The sequence below is a fragment of the Camelus dromedarius genome, chromosome 10, assembly GCF_036321535.1.
Source record: "Camelus dromedarius isolate mCamDro1 chromosome 10, mCamDro1.pat, whole genome shotgun sequence".
Classification (NCBI taxonomy): Eukaryota; Metazoa; Chordata; class Mammalia; order Artiodactyla; family Camelidae; genus Camelus; species Camelus dromedarius.
Genome location: NC_087445.1, coordinates 78,808,581 through 78,834,491, shown reverse-complemented (window position 1 = coordinate 78,834,491; position 25,911 = coordinate 78,808,581). Strand labels below are relative to the sequence as shown.

Here is a 25,911-nt window from a genome sequence, read left to right as displayed (position 1 = left end):
GGGCGTGCGGTGTACCAGGCAGGGGAGGGCAGGAACTGAGTTCAGACGTCCTGATCAGTAATTAAAGTGATGGCTTTTACCAGCACGACCATCCCTCCAGGCATCACCCCTAAGAGGACGCTTGGTCTCCGGCCCCTGTCCTCCAATTGAGCCCAAGCCTGAGCCATGCCCCAGCGAACCCCAGCTGCACTCCAAGCTGCCTCATGACAGGTGGTGATAGTGAAGCATAAGTAAAATGGGGCTTGAAGGACCTCTGAGCAGGTACCACATGTCCCCTTCCTCACTCCCCACAGGAGAACACGGGAATGCAGAGTGGGGAAGGCGAACAGAGGGTTCGGAGGGCTCAGGAAGAGCGTGACACTCAGTTCCGTTATCCTGATGTCTCCCATGGTAACACAGAACAGAAAATCCCATATCTGCCTCACCCAGCACGCCTCTCTGCTCCCTTCAAGCCAGAGCTCTTTGCGAGCATCACGCCTTGGCCTCCCCACTGCCTTACCTTGCCAGCTCTCTTAAGCTTCGTCCAGCTACGTTCTCACCGCCCCTCCCCACTGGAATGTGGTGTCAAGCGTCTTGCCAATCCCAGTGGGTAAGTCTCCTTCTGTAAATGGCTCCTTCTCTCACCCATTGATCGACTTTCTCGTTTTCCTCTGAACACCCTGGGAGTCCATTCCAGGTCTTCTTTGCCAGCTTTGTCTCCTCTACCAGACTCAAAAATTGGATGCCTTAGGGCTCACACCATGTATGACCCACTCAAGTTTTAAATACCATTGTATGCTTATTACTCTCTAATTTATCTCTTTAATTCAAATCTGGAACTCTGGGTTCACATATCCATCCAACTGACTTTTAAATATCTCCACTTGGATAGCAAAAAAAGTATATCAAACATTATAAGTAAACTAAAGAATTCTTTTTTCACCTTTAATATAAGTATTAAAACATGTACTCTTTTAAAGTTCAGAGTTGGTACATCATGGTGACCAAAGAACTTTTTGTTCTTTCTCCCAGCCTTGCTCCTTTCCCAGTACTCACCCCTCTCAGTGAACAGCACTAGTCAACTGTTACCGAAGCCAAAACCAAGGCTTCATCCCTGGCTCCTCTCGCTCTTACACTCCACATGCAAATCACTAACACTCCTGTTGGCTCTACCTTTAAAATGCATCATGGACTCTTGGTGAAAAAGGACTGTCGCCCCCTACTCTTAATAGATGGAAGTAGGAATAAAATTTGAGGTGTAACTTGGATCAAAATTAAGATACAATGGTAAGTCTATTTTTTGGTCTTTTGAGTCATCTTCATACTTCTTCCACAGTGGCTGCACCAAACTGCATTCCCACCAGCAGTGAAGGAGGGTTCCCTTTTCTCCACAGCCTCTCCGGCATTTGCCGTTTGTGCAGTTTTGAATGATGGCCATTCTGACTGGTATGGGGTGAAACCTCATTGTAGTTCTGACTTGCATTTCTCTATATAAACTTACCACCCATTTACTAGCTCACAGTTCTGCAGGTCAGAATTCAGGGCACATCGTGGCTAAATTCCCTATTTAGGGTCTCAAAGGTGCAGATCAAGGTAACAAACAGCCAGCTGCTTGGTCATCTGGAGGCTAAACTAGGGAAAGTGATGCTTTCCAGCCCCTTCAGGTTGTCTGCAAAGCCCATTTCCTCGCAGCAGGAATGGAGTCCCGCGGCCTTGCTGTGAGACGGGGGCTTCTCTTAGCTCCTAGAGGCCCCTCGGCCATCCCTCTCTCACTTCTAAAATCTCTGACTCTAGGAAGCGCCCGGTTCCTTTACAAGGACCACCTGACAAGGCCCATCCTTTTGGTAACTCAGAGTCAGCTGATTCACAGACTACCCACAGGCGTGGTGGCCTCTCATCAACCCCACAGGTCTGCCCACATTCGAAAGGAGACAGAGGCGGCTGTGCAGGTGCGCCGGCAGGCGGCCAGCGTCTCGGGGGTGTCTTCGAACTTCTGCCAAAGTCATTTGCAAGACAGAATTTGGATCCAGGTTTTCTCTGCCAGAATGGCAGACCCAGTCAATATTACAAGTGTGTTCGACGAACATTCAAAGATAATTCTATGTTACACAAACTATTTCAGAGAATAAAATATGTAAGAAAAAACTCACAACTCATTTTATGATGGGGCAGTCTTGACATCAAGACTGGAAAAGATTACACACATCTCAATTATGAACACAAATCTTAAACAAAATATCAGAGTAAATCAAATTCAAAGGTACGTATTCTGAGAGCACATAATGGTCAGCTGGGCTGTCACAGGGACGTGGCGGCAGGGCAGTAGCAGAGCAAGTATTGATCTAATCCACCGCGTTAGAAACCAAAATAAAAACTGCATAATCGTGTCAAAAATTTCAGAAAAATTATCTGATAAAGTTTCGATGTCGCTCATGATGAAAAGAATTAGGACTAGAATATTCCTTAAACTGACAGTAGGTATCTACTAAAAACCATTAGTGCTGTTGCTCTTAAAATCCGTGCTAACAGAAGTGCACCGTCTGTAACATACGGCAGTCCTAGCCAAGGCAAAAAGACAAGGAAAGAAATAAAATATATAAAGATCAGAAAGGAGGAAACAAGCTGTCTTATTCACAGATAATGTGATTTCTATGTAGAAAATCCAAAAGCATGCACGGTACAGAAAAATTATTAGAACGAAGCAGAAAGATCAGCAAGGTTATAGAATACCAAACAAATATTTAAAAATAAATTGTTTTCACTGACAAGTAGAAAATGCAATTTTTAAAAGCTCTTTCTAACGAGTATGGGACTCCTTTCTAGGGAAACGAAAATGTTCTAAAATTAGTGGTGAGGGTTGCACAACACCATGACTACACTGAAAACCACGGAATTGTGTACTTTAAAAGTGTGAATTTTATGGTATGTGAAGTATACCTTAATAAAGCTGTCATAAAATATTGTTTATAATAGCAATAAAATCTATAAGGTATCTAGGAATAAACTCAATAAAATAGGTTTGATACCTTGATAATAAAAGCCACAAAACATTCTTGAAGAAAAAAGGGATAATAGCAATGAACCATATCAATAGATGAGACAATTCAACATCATTCCTCAAATTAATCTATAAATTCAATGCAATTCCAGTAAAAATCTCAACAGATCCTACATGTAGCAAACCTTAAATTTATAGAAAATCCACCAAAAATCACCAGAAGTAATGAACTCAGCAATAAGTTTCAGGATATAAAGTCAATACACACACACACACACACACACACACACACACAAATAAGCTATATTCTATATGTTTACAAAGAACAATCAAAAAAGGAAAAAAAAATTAAATCCATTTACAATAGCATCAAAAAGAATAAAATACCTAAGAATAAAATTAACTAAAAAGATGAAAGACTTGTACACTGAAAACTGCAAAACACTGCTGAAGGAAATTAAAGAACACAAAACATACAGAAAGACATTCCATGTCCATGAATTGGAAAAACAATATTTTTAAGACATCAATACTACCAAAAGCAACCTACAGATTCAGTGCAATCCCTATCAAATTTCCGATGACACTTTTTGCAGAAATAAAAAACTCATCCTAGAACTCATGTGGAATTTCAAGGGATCCTGAATAGCCAGAGCAGTAGACTAATACCCTCGAAACAAAGCTTCACACACACAGTCAGCTGATTTCAACAGGAGTGCCAAGGCCATTCAACGGGGGAGAGAGTCTGCTCACCAAACTTCGCTGGAAAAGCTGGACATTGATACGCAAAAAAATGAAGCTGAACCCTTATACAATATACAATACAAGAAGCAACTCAAAATGGATCAAAGATCTAAATGTAAGACCTTAAACTATAAAACTCTTAGAAGAAAATACAGGAGAAAATCTTCATGACATTGGGCTTGGCAAGGATTTCTTGGAAATGATATCAAAAGCATGAGCAATAAAAGAAAAAAATACAAAAATTGGACTTCATCAAAATATAAAACTTTTGTACATCAAAGGACACTATCAAGAGAGTAAATAGAAAGGCTACAGAATGGGAGAAAATATTCACAAATCACATACCCAGAAAGGAATTAATATCCAGAATATATAACGAACTATCACAACTCAACAACAACAAAAACTAAGTTTAAAAATAGGCAAAGGACTTGAATGAATATTTCTCCAAAAAAGACATACAGATTAAGCACATGAAGCCATTAAGCACATGAAAAGGTACTCAACATCACTAATTATTAGGGAAACGCAAATCAAAACTACAATAAGATACCAGTCACACCCATTAGGATGACTACTTTCAAAACACAAAAGAAAAACGGAAAATAACAGTGTCAGAGAGGATGTGAAGAAACTGGAATCCTTGCGCACTGCTGGTGGGCGTGTAAGGTGGCGCAGCCACTGTGGGAAACTGAACGGTGATTCCTCTGACAGTTGAACGTAAAATTACCATATGATCCAGCAGTTCCACTCTTGGGTATATATTCAAAAGGACTGAAACAGGGTCTCAAAGAGATATTCTTTACACCCAGATTCACAGCAGCATTATTCAGAAGCATTAAAATGTGGAAGGAACCCAGGTGTCCATCAGTGGATGAATGGAGACCCAGACTATGTGTTTCCACGCAGTGGAATATTACCCAGCCTTTAAGAGGCAGGAGAAACTAATACACGGGGCAATGTGGCTGAGCCTTGAAGACGCTGTGCTGAGTGAATGAGCCAGTCACAAAAAGACAAGTACTGCCGGGTTCCACTTCTATGAGGTGCTGAGAGTTGCCAGAACCATGGAGATGGGAAGCAGAATGGTGGCTGTCAGGGTCTGAGGGGAGGGAGAGATGGGGGCGGTTTAATGGGTACAGAGCTTCATATCTGCAAGACGAAGAGCTTTGGAGATGGGTGGAGGTGACGGCTGCACGGCATTTTAAATACGTCTAATACCATGAATTACATGCTTAAAAATGATGAAGATGGTAAACTTTATGTTATGTGTATTTTGCCACAATTTTAAAAATTGGAATATTTCAAAAGACCTAAGTGCAGAGAGCAAACTTTAAAACTTTGGGAAAACGAAACAAAGCAAAACTGCATGGGAGCAGTTCTATGATTATGAGATCGGGCAGGGTTCCTAAAGAACACATTAAAATGGCAAACCTAACGTGACACACTGATAAATCTGACTACAATAAAATTTAAATTACAGAGGAAACGAAAGGAGAATGACATTGCAATGCAACACATTTGCAATGGACACAGAACTGGCTTCCAGGAGATATAAGGAATTCCTGTAAATTCATATGAAAAATACAAATAACCTATCGGAAAAGTCAGCAAGTTACCAAGGAGAAAAGATGTTCAAAAGCCCTGGCAATCAGGGAGATTCAGATTAAACTGACCAAGAGGCACCGCCTCACAGCCTCACTCAGCAAGCAGGGCTGAGCGAGTGGCGGCCCGGCTGGTGGAGAAGAAAACTGGAGAACCGCTTTCCAGAGCGTCTGGCTGCCTCCAGAAAATCTTAAGTGAGCATCCCTGTGACTCAGAAAGCCTAACTTCACACCAGACGTGCCACACAAACGCGTGCAGGAGCGCAGCAGGCACGCTCGCAGCGGCCCCGCCTGTCACCACGAAGAGTGGGAGAGCCTGCGGCTCGGCGCGAGCAGTTGGTGGTATTTGCGCACGATGGACCGTTGCTGCAGTCAAGTGCGAGCAGCGTGTAAAACTGAATAAACCTACCCAGGTGAACTTGGGAAACGTTTAGAACACTGTTGAGGGGTGAAAAGGCACGTTGTGGAATAATTACAGACCTACACAACTAAAACCACGCAAACCAGGCTGCACATCATTTACAGATACGGATGTGTTTGGTAAAAGTCGGAACACCCACACCTGTGCACTGGAATAAAGAACACAGATCAGGGCAGCAGTTACCCCAGAAGGTAGGAGAGAAGGAAGATACAGAGAATTTGGTTGAGGGGCTGTATTCAGAAGACTTCAATTATGTCCACAATGTTTTATTTCTGCAGAGAAATCTCCAGAGCTAAGTGCCGACTGACAGGGAGGTGTGAGGGAGGGGACGTGCATTTTAAAGCAGCACACGAGCAGGCTCCCTGCAGAGATGCAGACCATGGGGCGGCGCCGTCCAGGGAAGACACACGTTCCACGGGAGGGAAAGCGGTTTCTCAGGGCATCGGGCGTCAAGACCCTGACAAACCCGAACTGTCACCACAAAGGCCTTAGAGGTCGTGCCAGCAAAGACAGGTAAGATACAGAAACCGGTTTTGCCGGTTGTCACAGTCCTGTGGGACTGGAAAACACCACTTTTGTTTTTTAATGAAGAATTCGAAGGCTTTGAGACCCAGGCAAGAATGCCTACAATCCTGAGAGCCATGAAAACACAAAATCTACCCAAGCGATGTGCACAGCCTCAGGGAGTAAACCACAGCCCAGCTGCAGCCACCGGGGCGCTCCCATGTCGGTGCCCCCGACCAGCCTGTCCTCTTCCTCCCCGGGAAAGCTCTCCGAGGAGGCAAGCTGGGAGCGACGACGGAGGAAGGAAAGTTCTGCTTCCTCTGTTCTGAGGTGACAGTTCCCTTGGTGGACAGCAATATTCAACTCCCAGGAAGCTCAGAATTAAATACAGAAATGTTTATGAAAATCAGACTCTCTTGTGTTGCACTGCGGTGTTACGATTAACAGAATTTATCAGAACACACCAACGTGCCACGTTGGGCTGCGTTTTAGCACCACATTAGCCTGTGATTCGAGTGTTTTTAGTGGAAAAACTGATTTAGACTTGTGACTTTAAGTTTGTAAAAAGTATTGGAAATGTACGAGTCACTGTATTTACTCTAATTTGCTGCATATACAATACTTACGCACTTAAGAAGGTCTAGTTATCATAAATTCATAAATGAAATGTTACATGTTTTACATTAACTTCTGAAATGGAATAAAACACTACTTAGTGTCTCCTTGAAAGTGATTGTTAAAAATTGCACAAACGTATAAATATAACTTAATAAGCTGAATCTTTAAAAAATTACTATTTTCCCTGTTTCGTTGAGAAATCACTGACGCCTGTCCCTGTGAAGGTCTAAGGCACACAGCATGGTGGTCTGACTCACGTGGTTGTGAGTGGCACCACAGGAGGCTTCGCTGACATCCGTCATCTCTTGTAGATGCGAGAGAAAGGAAAAGTCCCCTGTGATGGGCGCTCTCAGGACCTGCTCTCTCGCCGGCCTTCCTGTAGACACACCCAGTGGTGGCCGCAGCCGCCGTGCAGTCCGCCGTCCGTCACCTCCCCGGCTCTTATTTCTCTTACAGCCCGAAGCTTGTGCGCCTTGACCACCGTCCTCCAGCTCCCCTTCCCTTGTCCCTCCCCCGCCTCTGGTGACCACAGATCTGATCCCTTTCTCGATGAGTTTGGTGGGGTGGTTTGTTTGTTTGTTTTCAGATTCCACATATAAGCACAGTATTTCTATTTCTAGTTCTCTGTCTGACTTTTTTCCCGTAGCATAATGCCTTCAAGATCCATCCATGTTGTCACAAATTAAATCTAAAATTTCTTTAAAGAACTAAATTTTTGGATTTGTAACTTAAATAAATTGAATGATGATTTTTTAGAATTTACAATAACTTCTGAGCAATATTTTCTATGCACAGAATCAGCTCTCAAGAGCACCAAGAAGCCCACATGTACATGAAGGGTTTCCTTTTAAATCAGATAATAAAATAAGAATTACTACCATAATTCTCATTTCATCTTATTTCAAGAGTTCTGGCTAACGTACCAGAATGTGACTAAGAACTAAGGAAGGAACAGATAAGGTGACTATTTCTGGAAGACGACGACAGAACTCCCAGGAACTGGGTCAAGGGCGGAGTTCCTCCAAGTGCCGTCCCAGGACCTGGGAGCCAGCAGCCGTGTGCAGTGCGGGCCCCGCCCGACCTCTGCGGGTGGGCTCCCCTGCAGGCTCTGACGCCCACTCAAGGCGGGGGACCCGATGGCCAGAAGCATCAGCTTAAACACCGTTCTGCAGGTTTGCGAGTGCCACCCCCTCCGACTTCCACAGAGGACGGAAAGCAGCACACAGACTTACAAGAAAAGTACAACACAATGAGGCCAAAAGCAATTACAGGAAAAAAAAAAAAAAAAAAAAGGCACAGAAAAGCAATCTTCAGACATTGTCATCACAGTGCTGAGAAATCTGGGCTGGAAAAATCGCACTTGGCTGCAAGCCCACCACCATCAATCAGCAAGAGCAGCCCAGCTCCACCCAGAGCGCCGGCAGCAGGCCCAGCCCGGGCCGGGCGAGCATCGGGCCCCAAAGCCCCAGTGCGACCAGGAGGGGCCGGTCCGAGAGCTGGTGAAACACGCACCTCGGCAGAGTGGCATCAAGCACCAACCACGGAGGCGTCACTTTAAACTGAGAGTATCCTAAACAAAGAAAACTGCAAAACCTCGTCTACAAGAAGGGGAGGACTGCGTGCACACCAAGACTCACGCTCCTCCCCGACGGGCAGACAAACACGCATTCCTAAGCCCTGGTTCCCCACAAATCAACCGAGGGTCTCAATGACTGAGACAACACCGCAGAAGGAGCCCTTCGAACTACGACAGAATGATTTCAGAATTTGTCTGGAAAACCAAACAGGCAAAAAGCTTTAAGAAAGGTGTGGAAAAGAAGAGCAAAGAGCGGAGGTCCTGTTTCCGGAGACGCCGAGATGTCGCGCTGAGCTCAGCAACGGGACCACAGGCCAGATGGGTTCACGCTGAAAGGCAGAAACAGCCTTTCAGCACAAAGCACTTCAGTATGTGGAGAGGAAGCTTAACCAAATGACGGGAAAGTGCAGGGGTTTTAATGATTTACAGAGGAAATAAACTGTCCTCCAACTTCCAGGATTTGTCCCAAGGAAATAATCCGAGGTGGGGCACAGAGGGAGGCACGTTTTCCGATCTTTTCTATAAAAGCAAAATCGGGAATAATTGTTCACCAGGAGGGGAACGGCGGAGGAACCATCTCCAGAGCCCACTCAGCTGTGGGCGGTGCGCGCACACCAGCCCCGGGGTCCCTGCACATCTGCACGCGGCAGCCTGCCCGTGACAGGAACCGGATGCGCTGCATCCCGGGGGTGTGGTGCCAACTGCGGGTTTTTAAGACCTACCCATAAGAAAAGCCTGAAAGAAAGAGCTCGAGGACCGTGGCGTGATGGGTCATTGTTTTCATTCTTTCCCACAGGAGCATTTTAAAGTGAGAAAAACCAGTATTTTTTACTTATACAGAAAAGAAAAATGTGTATTCTCCACTGAAATTTTAAAAAATAATAAAATAACTTTGAGGTACTTTAATGAAATATGTGGTACTAAGAACAATAACAAAAAGGAAATCATAGCATTCATCCTTGTGTTCAGCAAGGACTTGCCGGGCGCCTACTGCTCCCAAAGTCTCAGGTTCGATGGAAACCCTGGAAAGCCATCCTGGAGGACAGCCGGGAGCGGGGCGGGGACTCCTTCCTTCCGCGTCCGCGCCCAGCCGCACCTGGTAGGAAGCACAAGCCGGTGAACGCCAGCACAGCAGCCCCGAGGCCTCCGACACTGAACACAAAGAGCCCACACACACGTCACATGGGAAGCACAGCTCAGTAACGTGTGAGCGGGCCCAGGCCATGAGTCGTGGGAACAGAAAGGTGAAACAGCCGTGAGGCCGGGCTCTGCACCCAGCTAACCCCCAAGGGCTTCACAAGCGCAACATCCAGTGAAGGCAAAGTCGGCATGAAACCAGACTCAAATGGAACTGGTGGGAATGCAAACTAATACCTCTCCTCTGAAAGCAACATGGCAAAGCGGAACGCTTTCCGTCAGTCCACTCTGAGAGCCTGTCCCACCGAAACAACAAAAATTAAGAAACCGAGTTTACAAGGACAGGCATCCCACTCCTGAAGTTAATAAGGCCAAGGAGAAGCGTCTCCGTGCTCAGCAGCAGAGAAGCAGCAGGGAGCAGAGGCCCGGGGGTCCGGCACACAGGGCCGGACGCGTCCAGAGTGACACTGGAAGAATCCACGTACAGCACAGCGAAACTTAAAGACGTCAAACCGAGTGAAAGAAGCCAGACACAAAGGGCCACGCGGCGCACGAAGCACCCAGAACAGGCAAATTCAGAGACAACAAGTAGACCAGCGGTTCCTGGGGGCCGGCGGGGCGGGGAGGGGCTCGGAAGGGGTTTCATTCTTGAGGTGACAGGAATGTTCCACAATGAGGCTGCAGTGACGGTTCCATAGCTCTGAGGACACTAGAAACCACTGACTTGTACACTATAAAAGGGTGAGTAAACTGTGAATTTCACCCAACTATGCTGCTATACCGAACAAAAATGTGAAGTGCACATTTTTATGCGAGTTACGATTACAATATAGAAAATACTCAGGAACTCGGGCCCCTGAGCACACCCACACCAAGCTTGTGACCACCGTCAGCCCCGGCCCCAGGCCCAGGCCACCCCTCACACGGAGCTGCAGGGTGGAAGGTCGTGGCCTGGGCCTGAGGACACACAGCCCCTTGGGCACATGAGCACCCAGTGTGGACCCCAGGATCAGGGACACACTGCCGGGACCACAGACACAGCAGCCACCCCTTCGGGAAGTCCCACTCCCATGGGCTCCCGAGGTGGATGGGCACCCCCAGTCACACGAGTGCAGGGCAGACGGGACCCCTCCCCTAACCCAGGCACCCAGCCTCGGGGGGCCCCCCTGGGTCTCTGGAGCCGCATATCCTACGTACTGGCTAGAGGCTCAGCCTGCCCTTCAGTGTGTTTTATGATGGGGAGGGGTCGGCCTCCGCCTACCCCCGAAACCCCGGCCAGCCTGGCAGCTCGTCCTGAGGCTTCCATCAAGTCCAGCGAAGGGAGAGAGACAGGACGACCACATGTGTCCAGCTACTCAGGACAGCCTTTGCTGGGCAGCGGAGCCAGCACAGTTGCTGCAGGCATCCCCTGGACTCTGGAAAACACCTCAGTTTGGACAACAACTCAGCAAGAAGGGTCTGGAGTGCAGGTGCCCCCTCCCCTTGGAGACATCGTGATCAGCTCTGGCTCCAAGCCGGCCCCATCCCTGCTGGGGCCCAAGCAGGATGCATTTCAGTGGCGCCACTCAGCCCCCCTCAGGGAGCTCAGGCCCTGCCAAGCCGGGGCTGGGGAGCCACGGCCTCTCCACCCTGACATGAGCACCTGGGCTCGGAGACTCAGAAGAGGCACCACACCTGCACGCCGGTCCCTGGCTCACAAGGGGCAGGTGGGGTTCTCCAGGCCAGGCCCAGTAGGGTGGGCGCCCCAGCCCAGGGAGACCCAGGGGCTGAGTGGCAGAGGCAGGAGCATCTCCAGGAGCTGCTCTGTCACTGACTCTGGGTGTTGGTTCTTGCCCAGGAGGCTGCTGGCGGTTGCCATGGAGACAGCCTGCAGCTCTTGGCCAAAGACGCCTCAGCCTCCTCCGTCCTCCCCTACCCCACCCCAGCCCTGAACAGAGCATGAGGCACGGGTCCAGGGCCTCTGGGGCCCCACATCCCTGCACTGGAGGCCCTGAGCCTGCTCCAAAGCCATAATACGGAGGAAGAACTGAGGTTCAGAGAAAACATCCGACTGTCCAGGCTCACAACCCAAGAAAAGGTGGGGCTGGGACACTACCCAGTGCCTCATGCCCCACAAGGTGACAAATTCTGACTCACATGGAAGTCAACCTCGCACAGAACAGAAGTGGTCACAGTCACTGCCCGAAGCACAGGATGGCACAGCCACGTGTGAGCACCCTCCCCAATCCCTCCCATAAACTGGGCTACAGGATGGGCGGGGGGCCACACAGAGTGCACAGCAAGGACTCCAGGCCCCAAGCTCCTTTGGGCACAGGGGGTGACCACTGTAGGGCTGTGAGAAGACGTCCCCCCAGGTGGACGTCGCATCCTTAGGCCGGCTGAAGTGCTCTGTCCAGTTTGAAAGAGGTCTTTGGCCAAGTGCAGCAAAGCTCTGACCACTGAGGTCACCGTGACCCAGGATGCCCACTCCCAGCAGCCGTGGAAACCCCAGCAGGAAGTGCCTCCAGGTCACTGCCATCAGACTCTTCATTGTAGAGTAAATTTTACTCCTTGTGCGTCTCTTGAGAGTCAGGGTCGCAGTGGTTAGGAGCCTGGACTTTGGCTCAGCTGAGCTGCAATCCCCACTGGCTCCTGCAGGACAGATTTCTGAGCCTCTCTCAGTTTCTAGTCTGTAGAGCGGGGTGTTCCCCTCTCCCTGCTTGTGAGGTCAAGCAGGGAGCCTGGACTCCTCCCCAGCACACAAGTGGTGAGGCGGAAGGCCCCGGTCCCTTCACAGGGCAGGATCGGAGGCCCAGCTAGAACAGGTTTAAGTAAGATGTAGTGTCTCCAGAAAACAAGTGGAAACATCCAGCTTTCAATCAAAACTCATTCATCAAAAAAAAAAACAGGCAGATCTCAAACTGAACGAAAAAGATAATCAACAGATGCCAACACAGAGACGACAGAGACGTTGGAATTACCTGACAAAGGTTCTGCAGCAGCTATGATAAAAGCGCTTCCACAAACAACTGCAAACATGTTTGAAACCACTGAGAAAAACAGAAAGCACCACCAAAGACATAAAGACGGATCAAGTGAAAGCTCACACCTGAAAGACGCAGCCCCCAGCGTGCAAAGCCGGGGGGACGGGCCCCACTGCAGAGCTGGCTCCGTGGGCTGAGTCGCAGCGAAGCAGAAACTGCCCCGCGGGAAGGGCAGGGGGAGGCAAGGCTTCACGGTGGAGGAGGGGTGGGGGTGGGGGGAGGGCGCCTCCAGGACTCACGGGACTACAAAACACACCGGAATCCCAGGGAAGGAGAAGGCAGTGGGGCGGAAAAGCACCCAAAATATAACGGCTGAAAACCTCCCAAATCTGGCAAGAGACTTAAACCCACAGAGTCAAGAAGCTGAGCGAATCCCAAACAGAATAAACTCAAAAATATCCACTAGAGATGTTACAGTCAAACTTCTGAAAACCAAAGACAAAGGAAAAATCTTGATTGTGAAAATTAGAAATTTGGAAAATGAAAAAAATGTTTTAGGTATGGTAACGTCATTGTACTTCCACAGGAAGTCCACAGTGTCCTTATTCTTGGAATATTAGGGGCAAAGCTTCATAATACCTACAACTTTTATATGGCCCAGCAAAACATGTAACACAGGAAGAAAAAAGACGACAAAATTAAAATTTATTGAATTTAGGTGGAGCATGTGCATCGTTCATTGTACTCCCCAACTACCCTCTGAAAACTTCCATAACAAAAGTGGAGGTATATATAAAAGTTGAGAGTAGCCAGAGAAACACAACACCTTACCTTAAGGGAAGACCATTCAAAGGACAGTGAATTGCTCATCATAAGCCACGTGTATCAGAGGGAAGGGGCACAACATTTTTAAATGCGGAAAGAAAAGAAGGGTCAACCTAGACATCCATACCCAGCAGAAAGATCTTTCGGGAATGAAGGAGAAGCTAGGACATTCCCAAACAAAGAAACACTATGAGACTTTGTTACCAATAGACCTACCCTTAAAGAATGACTAAAATAAGTTCTCTAAATATAAAGAATATGACGGGAAAATAGGAATCACTGACCATAAGGCAGGAAGAAAAATGGAAAGAATAATAATATGAGTAAATACAATACAATTTCCTTAATTGTGTTTTCTAAATGGTGTTTGTGGTTGACACAAAAATTACAGCATACTCTGATAAAGTTCGAAACACATGCAGAGGAGCTATTTAAGATAATGACATTATAAGTTGGGGAGGGCAAAGGGACATGAGTTTGATAAGATTTCTAAACTTCACTCAGACTGGTAAAATGACACCAATAGACTGGAGTAAGTTATGCGCACACTGCAATATCTAGCACAACCACTAAAAACCCTACACAAGAGAAACACTTAGAAATACTACAGATAAATCAAAACGGAGCTCTAAAATGTGTCCAAGTAACCCAGAGGCAGGCAGGAAAAAGAAATCAGAGAAGTGAAAAAACAGAGAACTCACATAGAAACAAAAAATAAAATAGTGGACTTAAGCCCTAACAGAGCAATAATTCTATCATGTCAATTCTATTATGTGGAAATGGTCTAAATAAGCCAAATAAAGGACAGACTTGGCATAAGTGGATTAACAAACATGACCCAACTATAGGCTGTCTATAAGAAGCTCACTTCTAACATGATGATACAGGCAAGTTGAAAGTAAAATTTTTTTAAAAAGATATATTGTGGTGGATTAATCAAAGAAAAGGTGGAGGGACTGTTGTAACATCGATAAAGCAGACTTTAGAGCGAATGAAACTACCAGAGACAGAGGGACATACGAAAATAAAATCTACCAAGAAGACACAGGACTCCTGAATGTGCTCAGGCTCACCTCAGATACACTGCGGGTCCGGTTCCAGACCCCGTGGTTCCAGCCACGGCTTTATCGTGGTAAAGTCAGTCGTGCAAGTTTGTTTGGTTCCAGTGCGTGTAAAAGTATGTTTACACTATACTAAAGTTTATGACGTGTGCAACAGCATTATGTCTAAAAAATGTACATGCCTTAATTATCAAATATTTTATTGCTAAAAAATGCTAACCATTGTCTGAGCCTTCGACGAGCTGTAATCTCTTGGGAAGTTTTGAAATATTGCAAGAATTAACAAAATGTGACATAGAGACACAAAGTGAGCCGACGCTGTTGGAAAAATCATGCCAATAGACTCAATCAGTACAGGGTTGCTGCAAGACTTTGGTTTGGAAAAAGTGCATTATCTGCGATAAAGTGAAGCTCAATAAATGAGGTGTGCCTGTATGTACTCAACAACAGAGCCACAAAACATGTGAAGCAAAAACTAATAAAACTGAAAGGAAAAACAGACAAATGCACAATTATAAATGGAGACCTCAGCGGCCCTTGACAACTGACAGAGCAACCAGACAGAAAAACAGCGAGGGTACAGAAGAGTATCGCACCTTCAACAAACAGGATCTACCCACATCTACAGAACACGCCACACAACAGCAGTAGCAGTGTACACGTTCTTGCCAGGCGCCCATGAAACATAAAGACAGACCATCTCTTAAGCCTAAAATAAACCTTAAGGAATTTAAAATACTCAAAAGCACAGAGTATGTTCTTTGGCCGCATGAAATCCACTAGAAATCAACAACAGAAAGATACTGGAAAATCTCCAAACATTTGGAAACAAAACAACACATTTCCAAACAATCCATAGGTCAAAGAAGAGCCTGAAGGAAAATTTAAGAACACATGGAACTGAATTAAACCGAAAACACAACATGTTAAAATGTGTGAGACACAGCCAAAGCGTGCTGAGAGGCAGATTTAATATGCTACGTGCACACACCAGAAAAGAGGGATGTGATCTAAGTATAATCACTATTCTAAGCTCTCACCACAAGAACGGAGGAAAAGAAGAGCAAAACAAACCCAAAGCAAGCAGCGTGCAGGAGATAATAAAACAAGGGCAGAAAGAAGTAAAAGGAGGGGGAAAAAAGAAAGAAAGAAAATCAGTGAAACTAAGAGCTGGTTTTTTGAAAGATCAATAAATTCGACAAACTTCTAGCAAGACTAACCCTCCCCCTAAAAGAGGAGGAGGTTGCGAGAGAAGAAGTAAACACAGGAAGCGAGACAAGGGCCACCACCACAGGCCCTGCAGACGCCAAGAGGGCGGCGAGAGACTGCCATGGACAGCCCCACACACAGCTCGGCGACTCAGACGACGTCCTCAGACACACAAGAAAACCCACGAACTACCACAACTCGCCTAACAGGAGATATATAATCTGAATACCCCTATAGCTGTTAAGGAAATTGAATCCATAAGCTTGAAACTCCCAAAAAAGAAGTCTCCAGGCCCAACTGGATTCACTGCAGAATTCTACCAAACACTTAAAAAAGAATTCACAGCATTTTTACACAATGGTTTCCAGGAAACAGAATGAGGAAGGGAGCCCTTCCAAATCCATTCTATGAAGCTTGTACTACCCTGATAGCAAAACCATGCAAAGATAGTATCAAAAACCAAAAACTACATACCAATAGCCCCCATACATACAGATGCAAAAGCACTCGGCAAAATGTTAGCAAATACAATTCAGCAGTACATAGAAAGGAGTGATACACCATGACCACGTTTGATCCAGGAATGTCAGTCTGGTTCAATACGCAAAAACCAATCATTGTAATCCACCATATTAACAGGCCAAGGAAGAAAAGGTCACGGGGTCACATCAGTGCAGAAGAGCTTTTGATGACATCTGACACTGACACGAAGAAATCTGACTCATGTCAAAAACTCTCAGAAAAACAAGAATAGAGGGAACTGCCTCAACTTCATGAAGAGCATCAATAAGACCCACACAGACACTGCACTTAATGGGGAGGGTCCGAACGTTTCCCTCCTGAGATGGGAACAAGGCAAAGATGTCCACCCTCACCATTCCCGTTCAGGTTAGTACCAGAGGTCCTGGTCAGGGTAACGAGGCAGAAATGGAATTCAGAAAAGGCACACAGATCGGAAAGAAAGAAAGAAAGCTGTCCCTGTTTGCAAACGACACACTTGTCTACCTAGACACTTCCAAAGACTCTTAAAAAAAAACAAAAACAAAACAAAAAAAAAAAAACTCCTGGAGCTAACAAGTGCATTCCGCAAGGCTGCAGAATTAAAGATCAACATACAAAAACATACTGTTTTCTATACACTAGAAATGGAGACGTGGACACTGAAGTTTAAAATACAATACTATTTGTATCCATGAAAAATAAAAGTAAAGCTTAGATACAAACCTAACAGAACATGCACAGGACTTGAACCCTGAAATAAGGTCTGCATAAATGGAGAGACATACCATGTTCATTGACTGGAAGGATCAACATAGTAAAGATCAATTCTCTGGAAATTAACATACAGGTTTTATACAATTCCTATCAAGATTTTGTGTATATATTGACAAGTTAATTCCAAAACTTATATGGAAGCAAATAAACAAAAATATTTTTAAAGAAAGTTTGTGTTTTTTTTAAAAAAGGGTGAAGTGGGAGGAATGAATCTGCCCAGTTTCAAGACTTACGTCGTTACAGTGATCAAGACCACAAGAAACCCTGGAGGGGCGGACACAGAGATCCACGACAGCAGAGACCCACACAAACATGCCCAGCTGATTTCTGACAGGGCACAAAATAATTCAACAGAGGAAACACGGCCTTTTAAATAGCTGGTGCTGAAGCAACTAGACACCTGCGTGCAGAAAGAAAACAAACCAAAATCCCTCCGCCTAAACCTCACTCCTATTACAAAAGTTAAGTTCAAATGGATCACAGACTTGCGTGCAAAATGTAGAATAATAAAACCTTCAGGAAAAAAGCAGGAGAAACTCTTCATGACCTAGGGCTGGCAAAGCGTTCTTAGACTTAAAACCACGAGCCCTGCACATAAAAGAAAACTACGGATGAATTGTACTTCATTAAGATTTAAAACTTTTGCTCTGCAAAACGTCCCTGTTACAAGGAGGAAAAACAAGCTACAGACTGGGAGATAATCGAAAAGTACCAAACAACCCAGTTAGAACCTGAGCAGAATATGTGAGCTGACATTTCAACACAACAGACACAGACGGCAAGTGAGCACACAAGCTGTCCAGCATCACAGGCCACTAGGGGAATGTAAACCAAAACCGCCGTGCTGCGTCACTCCATGCCCATCAGAACAGCGAAAATGAAAAACAGGGACGCCACCAGACAGCGGCGAGCATGCAGAGAAACTGGACTGTTCATTCTTTGCTGGTGGGAATGTAGAAACGTGTAAAATGGTACAGCCACTCTGGGTAACAGTTTGGTAGTTTCTTTAGAAACCAAACATGCGACTGCAATATGGCTCAGTAATTGCACCTCTGGGCGTTCATCCCAGAGGAGTGGAAACTTATGTTCACACAAAACCTGTGCAGGACGTGCAGCGCAGCCTTGTGGGTGGCGTTCAGACACCGGGAACAACACACGTCCTTCAATAGGTGACTGGTGGAGGAGACCACAGGCAGGGAAGAGCGCAGCCAGGGACACGTGCAGCAGTCGGACTCCACCACCCTCAGAGGGCTACCCTGTGTGCACAAAGCCGGCCCCCAAAGGGATGACTCCATTTATACAGTGTTCTTGAGGTGACAACGGTATGGACACGAGCCTGGATTGTGGCTGCCAGGGATTAAGGAGCGGTGAGGTCGCAGGGCTGTGGGACCAGCTGCGAAAGGGCAACAGGCGGGGTCCCGGCGGGGGTGGTCTGTGCCTGGGCTGCTGATGCCGACATCCCGGCTGTGAAATTGCGCTGCGGTTTTACAGGACGTTACACTCAGCACTCTCTCTCATACTGCGAGTCTACAATTAGCGCGGAATAAAATATTTAACTTTTTGTGAGGGGATGTTACTAACAGCAGCTAGCTGGGGACGCCTGTAGGGTGAGCACATGAGGAGAGCGGCCAGCACACAGGGAGCTTCACAGAAGAGTCGGCTTCTATTTGTCACCCCCCTTTTCACGTCTCAGGAGCTCCCGCTGCCCACCTGCCTCCTCCCACGGCCCTGGGCTCACACTGCCTGTGTGCCCAGGCCGTGGACCCGGAGAAGCATGAGTATGTGACCACCTTGGAGGAAAGCCCCTCACGGAGACCAAATCCAACCCCCAGGAGCAGGGGCAGGGCCGGAGGGCAGCTGGGGGTGGCCAGGCGTCTCCCGAGCAGGTGCCTCTCAGTGTCCCACATCAGCCTGGTGTTTCGGGGCTGGTGGGTCTCAGATGGCGTCCCAGGGGAGACGCTGTGCCCAGCACTGATTAGCTCTCACTTCCTGCTCATCTCGGAGGCCATCCCCGCCCTCCACATGGCTTTCTCAGAACCAGGGCCTGAGGCAGCAGATGTGGGGGAGGCGGGGGGGGGGGGATGCCCTGCCGGAGGCTCCCTCAGGGATTCCCTCCCTTGGACAGGAGGCTGCACCACGCCCAGGGCCTCCCCTGCCTCCTGCAGGCTCAGCAGTGCCCTACCCCAGGCTGGTCCGGGCTGGAGAGGGTCTTGGGGTGGGCGGGGGCCCAGGCCATCCTCAGTGCTTGACGATCAGGAGGAGTGAGAGAGGACCATAGTCAGACAAAGGGCGAGTGGAGAGGGAAGGATGCTGGATTCTGCAGACATTTAACCTGAGCCCACAACACGCCAGACACGGCAGACCGGATGCCCGGACCAGCCATATGGCACCCTGCGCCCACAGGCGCCAAGGCCGGATCCTTACTCTCCAGTGGGATTTCAGCCCCACAGGACCTGCCCTACACTGGGCATCAGCGCACTGTGGAGAGGGCCAGAGAGAGGCTAGTCCAGAGGAGCCTGGAGTCTGACCACCGTCTGCCATGGACTCAGCGGTGTCTCCCCAAATTCCTCTGTGGAAGTGCTAACCCCCCAGTGGAACTGTATTTGGAGATGGGGTTCTTGGAAGGTAAGTGGTTAAACAAGAACATATGGGTGGGCTCTAATGTCACAGGACTGGTATCCTGTAAGAACAGGAAGAGACACCAGAGACCTGTGTCTGCACAGCAGAGCAGCCACGTGAAGACCCAGGGAGAAGGCGGAAGAGAGTCCACCTAAATCAACCTTGTCGGCACCTTGACCTTGGACGTCCAGCCTCCAGACTGGGAGACTGTAAACATCGGCTGTTTCAGTCCCTGACCCCGGCCGTGGCGTTCTGACGGACGCAGTTCTCCAGGGGAAAGTCTGTCAGCAGAGGGACGGGGAAGCCGTGAAGCAGCCAGGAGGGAAGCCTCTAGGGGCGGGAAACAGGCAGAGAGGCCAGCCAGGTGGAGAAGAGGATGTGAGCTGAGAAGACAAACCCACGTCCAGCAGGGACTGGAGAGCCCAGCACCCCTCTGGCCGGACAGACAAGGGCTTGGGCTCCTGTTCTCCGGGGAGAGGGTGACACTGCCGGGAGTGATGGGGGCTCCCAGAACGCCGCCCCAGGGATGGGGCTGAGACCTGGAGAAAGGAGGCGCATAGTGGGGCAGCAGCAGGACGGCTGGCTGGTGAGGACAGGACACCCCAGGCAGCTGTTACAGGTGGCCTGCAGGGAATCTGTCTGACAAGCAGCTGGGATGGAAAACGGCCCAGGAGTGAAGCAGTGGGCAAGGGCGGGGCTCAGGGTGGAGAAGAGCCCAGGAGCCGGGGAGGTGGGGAGCATGACGGGGAGGTGGGGGAGCACCCCTGGGGAGGTGGGGAGCACCAGTGGGGAGGTGGATGAGCGGCAGGGAACACTGTCCCTCCAGCCTGCATCTGCTCTCCCAGCTGCTTCTCCAGGCTAGGGACTGGCTTTGGCTCCAGGCCTAGTAACACAAGAAGACATTAGCAACCATTCTCACCTCAGTGTGAATTTGCAGCTCATGGCTCACCAGTGTGATGTGGGGACAGGGAAGCAGCCAGAGCTGGGCAGGAAGGGAAAATCCAAGGCCCAGCCGAGCCCAACTCCACCCAACAGCTGCAGGTGTATCCACCACCCACCGTGAAGGCTCCCGCCCTCAGCCAGCAAGAACCTGACCTCCTTTGACCTCTGCAGGTCCACCAGGCACAGAGGCACAGATAGCAGGCCAGGCTTGGGATCCAGTGGGCACTGGGCTGCAGCAGCCCCAGGGCCAGAGCACCGAGGACCAGAACCCCCGGGACAGCTCAGCTGAGCTCTAGGTCTGAGGCCGGGCGGCCCGGACTCCCTCTCCTGCCCAGGATCGCCAGGCCCTCGGCGCTGGGCGGGTGGGGGCTCTCCCTCAGCCACGTCCCTCCACACGTGGAGTGGGGTCCACAGGCAGGACCCCCCTGCCCCCAGCCAGGAAAGTGCAAAGAACCCTAAACCAGAGAAAGCAGCGGGTGGGGAGCAGGAGAGCAGAGACACAGAGAGCAAGCAGGGGACTAGGCTGGTCCTCACTAAACACCCAGCCGGAATCTGCCCTGCCCACCGGCTCATGAGTTACATAGTCTAGCACAGGGCTCAGCCTGTCCCCAAGGACAGAGCAGCCCAGTGGGAGGCTACTGTGAGGAGGGAGACACTGGGGGCTGGGCACCCTGGGAGTAGAGTTCTCAACCACACCGCCGCACAGCAGAGCTTGCAGAGCCCTGTGGCCAGACCCGCTCAGAATCATCAGCGATGCCTCACGGACGCTGCTCAGAGGGACCCCAACCTCAGACCCCCAGCAGTGGGGGTCCCGACAGCCTCCCTCTGCTGCCCCAGCAGCCATCTGTCAGGGCTCACTCCCTCCTCCGTCCCAGCCATTTCTAGCCTCCGTTGGGGATGCAAAGAAAGCCCAGCAACCCCCAACCTGACCGGGCACCGGAGGGCCAGCCTGCAGAATCACAGCCACAGGACGGGGAGAGCCCACGTGGAGCTGGCTCTGGGATGGCCACGACGTTGCTCCAGAGCCCACGCTGGCACACGCGCCGTGCTCAGCCCATGTGCAAGCCCAGTGTCGCTGGTCACGCACATACGGTGTCTCCTGTTACTTCAAACGAGGTCACCCTACAGTCGGTTGTGTAGTCACTGGCCACCCATGGTAAGGCAGAGTTCCTGGTTTCCATGTGGACGGTGTCACTGGTCACCTTGGTCCACACCTGCTGGACCCCTCCTGCCCCGGGGCGGCGCCCTCCCCGGAGCTCTTGGGCGCTTTCTGTCACGGTGTCCACCAGGCCTCCCGGGAACCCGGAATTGGGAAGCAGGCCTGTGTGCACGCCCTAGGGCAGGCTGCCCTCCCCAGGCAGCTCGCAGCCCACAAGCCCTCTTCTTCCCACAGGAGGCCCAGTCCAGGGAGGGAGGACCCTGAGCTCTAATTACACGTCCTGGAAAGAAATCCCAGTTTAATTTGGAGTGAAATGAGCGGCTGTGGTTGGAAATGTCCCCTTGGGGAGCCACCTGCCTGAGCCAGGACACATCTCTCCACTGTCCCTGAGGAACCTCCAGGCTGGGGCCAGGACGGGGCAGGGACACTGGGGGCCTCTGCGCCCCAGATACTCTGGGGCTCTCTGCCAGCAGGAAGAGGTCCCTGAGGTCTGAGGGAACCCTCCCCAGCCCCAAGTCCCAGGTGGAATCAACCCGTCAGGACCAAGGTGGGCTGGGGGCTCCTGAGGGACTTGGGGGGGGTGGCGACAGGATTTGGGACACACATGGGTGGTTACAGATGGGGTAGACACCTGTGTGCCACATGCGGGGTGCCAGTGGGCTTCCTGTGGACAATCAACCAGGCCAGCACTTCCTCCAGGCCACCTGGGCCAAGCCCCCACGGCCACCACCCGGGTCACTGTTCCCCGTGGTCAGCTCTCCAGCCGGTGCGGCCCCTGACTCACCGCAGGCCGCAGCCTCCCCGCACCTCCACCCTCAGCCCTGCCCAGGATCGGGAGGCCCACTGCCCTCCTGCCTGCTCCTCTGCACAAGGTGTTCCTTCAAGACCTTCCCTGACCCCAGAGGAACCATCCTCCCTGGCCCTCTGCTCCTCACTGCCCTCACTGTTCCGTCTCCCCAGGGAGGCGGCCGCCGCGTCCACTGCTGTGTCCCCAGCAACCAGAGCACTTGACCAATGCAAAGGAGAGGATGGACGGCCAGCCAGCTGGTCAAGGGGTGGAGGAGGGAAGGTGAACAGAGGAGCCAGAGGGAAGGCGAGAGGCGGGGATGTGGGTGGAGGGGTCCCTCCCTTCTCCCTCCTCCCACCCTTCCGTCCCTTCCCCCTCCCTCCTGTGCCCGCCCATCAGCCTCCACCCCCTCCCACCCCCCACCCCAGCTGCGGGGCTTCCGGCCTCGGTACAAGCACAGCCAGAGGCTCCTGCAGCACCTCCTCTCTCTCATCTGCCGGCCCCACGCACACTCAGCCCATCCTCCCACCGCCCACTGTCACAGAGGGACCAGCGTGGACTCTGGGGACCCTGGATCCCACCTCCCCGCCATCCACCGGGAACTCCCTCCGGCACGGTCTGCGTCGCCCGTCCGTCCTCGCCTCCTGGACCACGTGGGCCCACTTAACGAAGCCCGTCCGCCCCTCCCCTCCCTCCTGCCACCGCCCAGTTCTCTGCCCACTCCCTCCGCTCAAAACCCCCTCAAAGGTGGCGGAGCTGCCACGGGTGCTCACCACCACCCCGCCCGTTCCTGCTCTCGGCAAGAGCCCTCCACGTGCGAGTCGCCGGCCGCCACTCTCGACTGTCCATCCTCCCCCCTCTTCTGCTCTTCCTCCCAGGAACACCGTCCATGTCCACTCTGCTGCCTCCCCACCCACCTCGCTGCCAGTCCCAATGTATCAAGTCGGGGGGCCCTGGGCTCCATCATGGGCAGCTTCTCCTCCAAACTCCCCGCTCCCCCGGGGACCCTGCCTGGTCTCAGGCTCCAAAGGCCATGGACACACCTGTGCCCTGGTATTGACACCTCCAGCCACCACCTCTCCCCAAACATCTAGGTGGCTCACCACCTCATGTCCTTCAAAGGTCACCTCACTCCTGAGCCTTCTCTGACCACCCTACGCCAGGCAGCAGCCTCCCAGCCCCCACTGTGTCCTCCTTTACCCGGGTTCTGTGTGGGAAAATGAGTGCCGGTGCCCTCACTCTCACCTACCGAGTGGTCTCCGCGCACATCTAGCCCCAGGCCGTGGAGACCTGCCCTTGCCCAGCATATTTTCAGGGCCGAGGGCAAAGGAAACAGCCTGGAAGCCCCAAATATGACACTTAAGCGCTACGCCCAGTTACAAGGAGGCTCTGGGTACTAAGAGGAACAGGGCAGAGCTAGGCAGGCGTCCCAAGAACACAGCCCACAGGGCAGGGCCGGGGGTCCTGGTCACCACTGTGTCCTCAGCACCCGGCAAAGGCGCAACAACTCTGAACAAACACGTGACCACCGAGCGAGGAATGAGTGGGGAAGCCAGAAGGGGCAGCTCGAGTGGCCAGAGGAACGCGCCCGCTGCACCCCGACCCCGCGCCCAGGCTGAGCTTCCAGGCCCAGCTGTGAGGCTAAGAGGCTGCCCTGATGTGGGCTGGGGCCCTGGTCCCGCCCAGGGCACCACCCGCCACCTACATGCCAGCCTCAGAGGCAGAAGGGACCCCGGCTGGCCTCGGGGGACAAGTCGGGCTTCACCAGGCAACAGCACCTCCCCCGCCAGTCTTCCCCTCCCACCACCGGCCTCCAGCCCTCTGAGTACCAATTAAATAAGCCCTAATTAAAAACAACAGAGTAATGAGAAATAACACCCCCAGCTATCCACAGGGACCTCAGCTCAGCAGGGGTTAGGGTTAGGGCTCTTCCCTGGACTCCCCACCAGCCAGCACTCACCCCAAAAAACGGACCAGGGCCCCCTCCATCGTGCACCCACACACATACACGCGCGCACACGTGCACGCATACACCCATGCACACACATACAAATGCACGCACGTACACACTCACACACAGGTTCACAAGTCTGTGTGTGTCACGAGCAGAAGCAACCAAGCAGCTCCCCCATGTGACTCTGGGCAGCATGTGCCCACCCCCTCAACACAGGTCACCCTCCCCAGCTGAAGGCAGGGTGCGGGAGAGGGGGCCTGGGAAACATCGGTGCCACATCCCAGCCTCCTCCTCCTGCAGACACAGAAAGAGCAGAGGCTCTGTGACCCAGACGAAAGACACGAAACAGGCAGAAAGCAGAAAGGGACAGAGGAGGAATGAGAGAGGAAAGAGAGAGAGAGAAACAGACATGGAGGGAAAGAAACAGACACAGAAAAGGCGAAGAAGAGATAAAGGGTCAGACAGGCGGAGGAGGTCAAATGTGGCGACAAAGACCAGGAGAGTGAGTCAGGGAGGCGGCAGGGAGAGTGGGCGGGGAGGGGGAGAGGCCCCCGTGAACAGTGAGGAGGTGGGAGCAGGTGGAGAAACAGGAAAAGAGACGGACTAAGGGCGGGTCTCCAAGGCTGGGTCGGGGCCGAGCCAAGGTCTCGGGACCTTGGGGCCCTCCTGCCGGAGCGCCCAGGTGAGCCCATCCTACTCGTCTGGAGCCCGGGGGCCAACTGGCCAGGGAGAGCCGCACCCTCAGGAGGTCCCCCCAGCCCTTCCGGAGGGACTGGGCCCCCTGGACCAGGAGTCAGGAGGTGCTGGCTGGAAGACCCAGGGGTCCTGCCAAGGGGTCGGTGGGGTCTCCTGCCTCCCCGCCTAGCTCCCAGCGGCCCACTCAAGCCTGAGGACAGCACCCCAGGAGGCAGGGCCCCCCCACCCGCCCAGCTCCCAGGAGGTTGACGCTTCAATAACCCATTAACCCAGCAGACGCTCCATGACCTCTCCTGGGGTCCTGCCCTGAGCCACCCTGGGGACGCCCTGAACAGTAGGACACCATTCTTGCCCTCAGGGACACATGTCTAGAGGGAGAGAGATGTAAACAGCCAGCAGGCTCCCCGACAGCTTACACTGAGCCCACTGGATCTGGGGTGGGGCACCCTGCCCCTGGGGAGCTGACTCACCGGGCCCCCACCAGCAACACCAGCAGACCTCAGAGGGCTTTCTGTAAAGGCCCCAAATTCGCCCAGCTGCGGGCAGGGAGCGCCCCTGGCCAGCGGCAGGTGTGGACGGAGCCCTGCGCTGCAGAACCATGACCCAACAGAAGACTTCCCCACTGCCTTCCCCTCTCAGCCAGTTGGAAAAAATGGAAGAAAATCAGAGAGTTGCCCAGAAAATCCATTCTATCCGATTTTAGAGGTGCCCATCCCATCAGAGCTGGTGACAGGCTGGAGCCACAGGCCCAAAGACCGAGAGTAAAGCAGGGGCAGGCGGGCCCACCGACAGCTCCGTCATCTCTCCAGGGAGTGACTCTGAGGACAGGGCCACCTCAATTCT

At 51.1% G+C, this 25,911-nt stretch overlaps 1 protein-coding gene across 7 annotated transcripts in view; it reads right to left on the bottom strand.

Moving 5' to 3' along the window:
* Window positions 1-25,911, bottom strand: part of CACNA1B (calcium voltage-gated channel subunit alpha1 B) — a 173,457-nt gene that overhangs the window by 141,341 nt on the left and 6,205 nt on the right. The gene's annotated exons all lie outside the window — the stretch shown is intronic.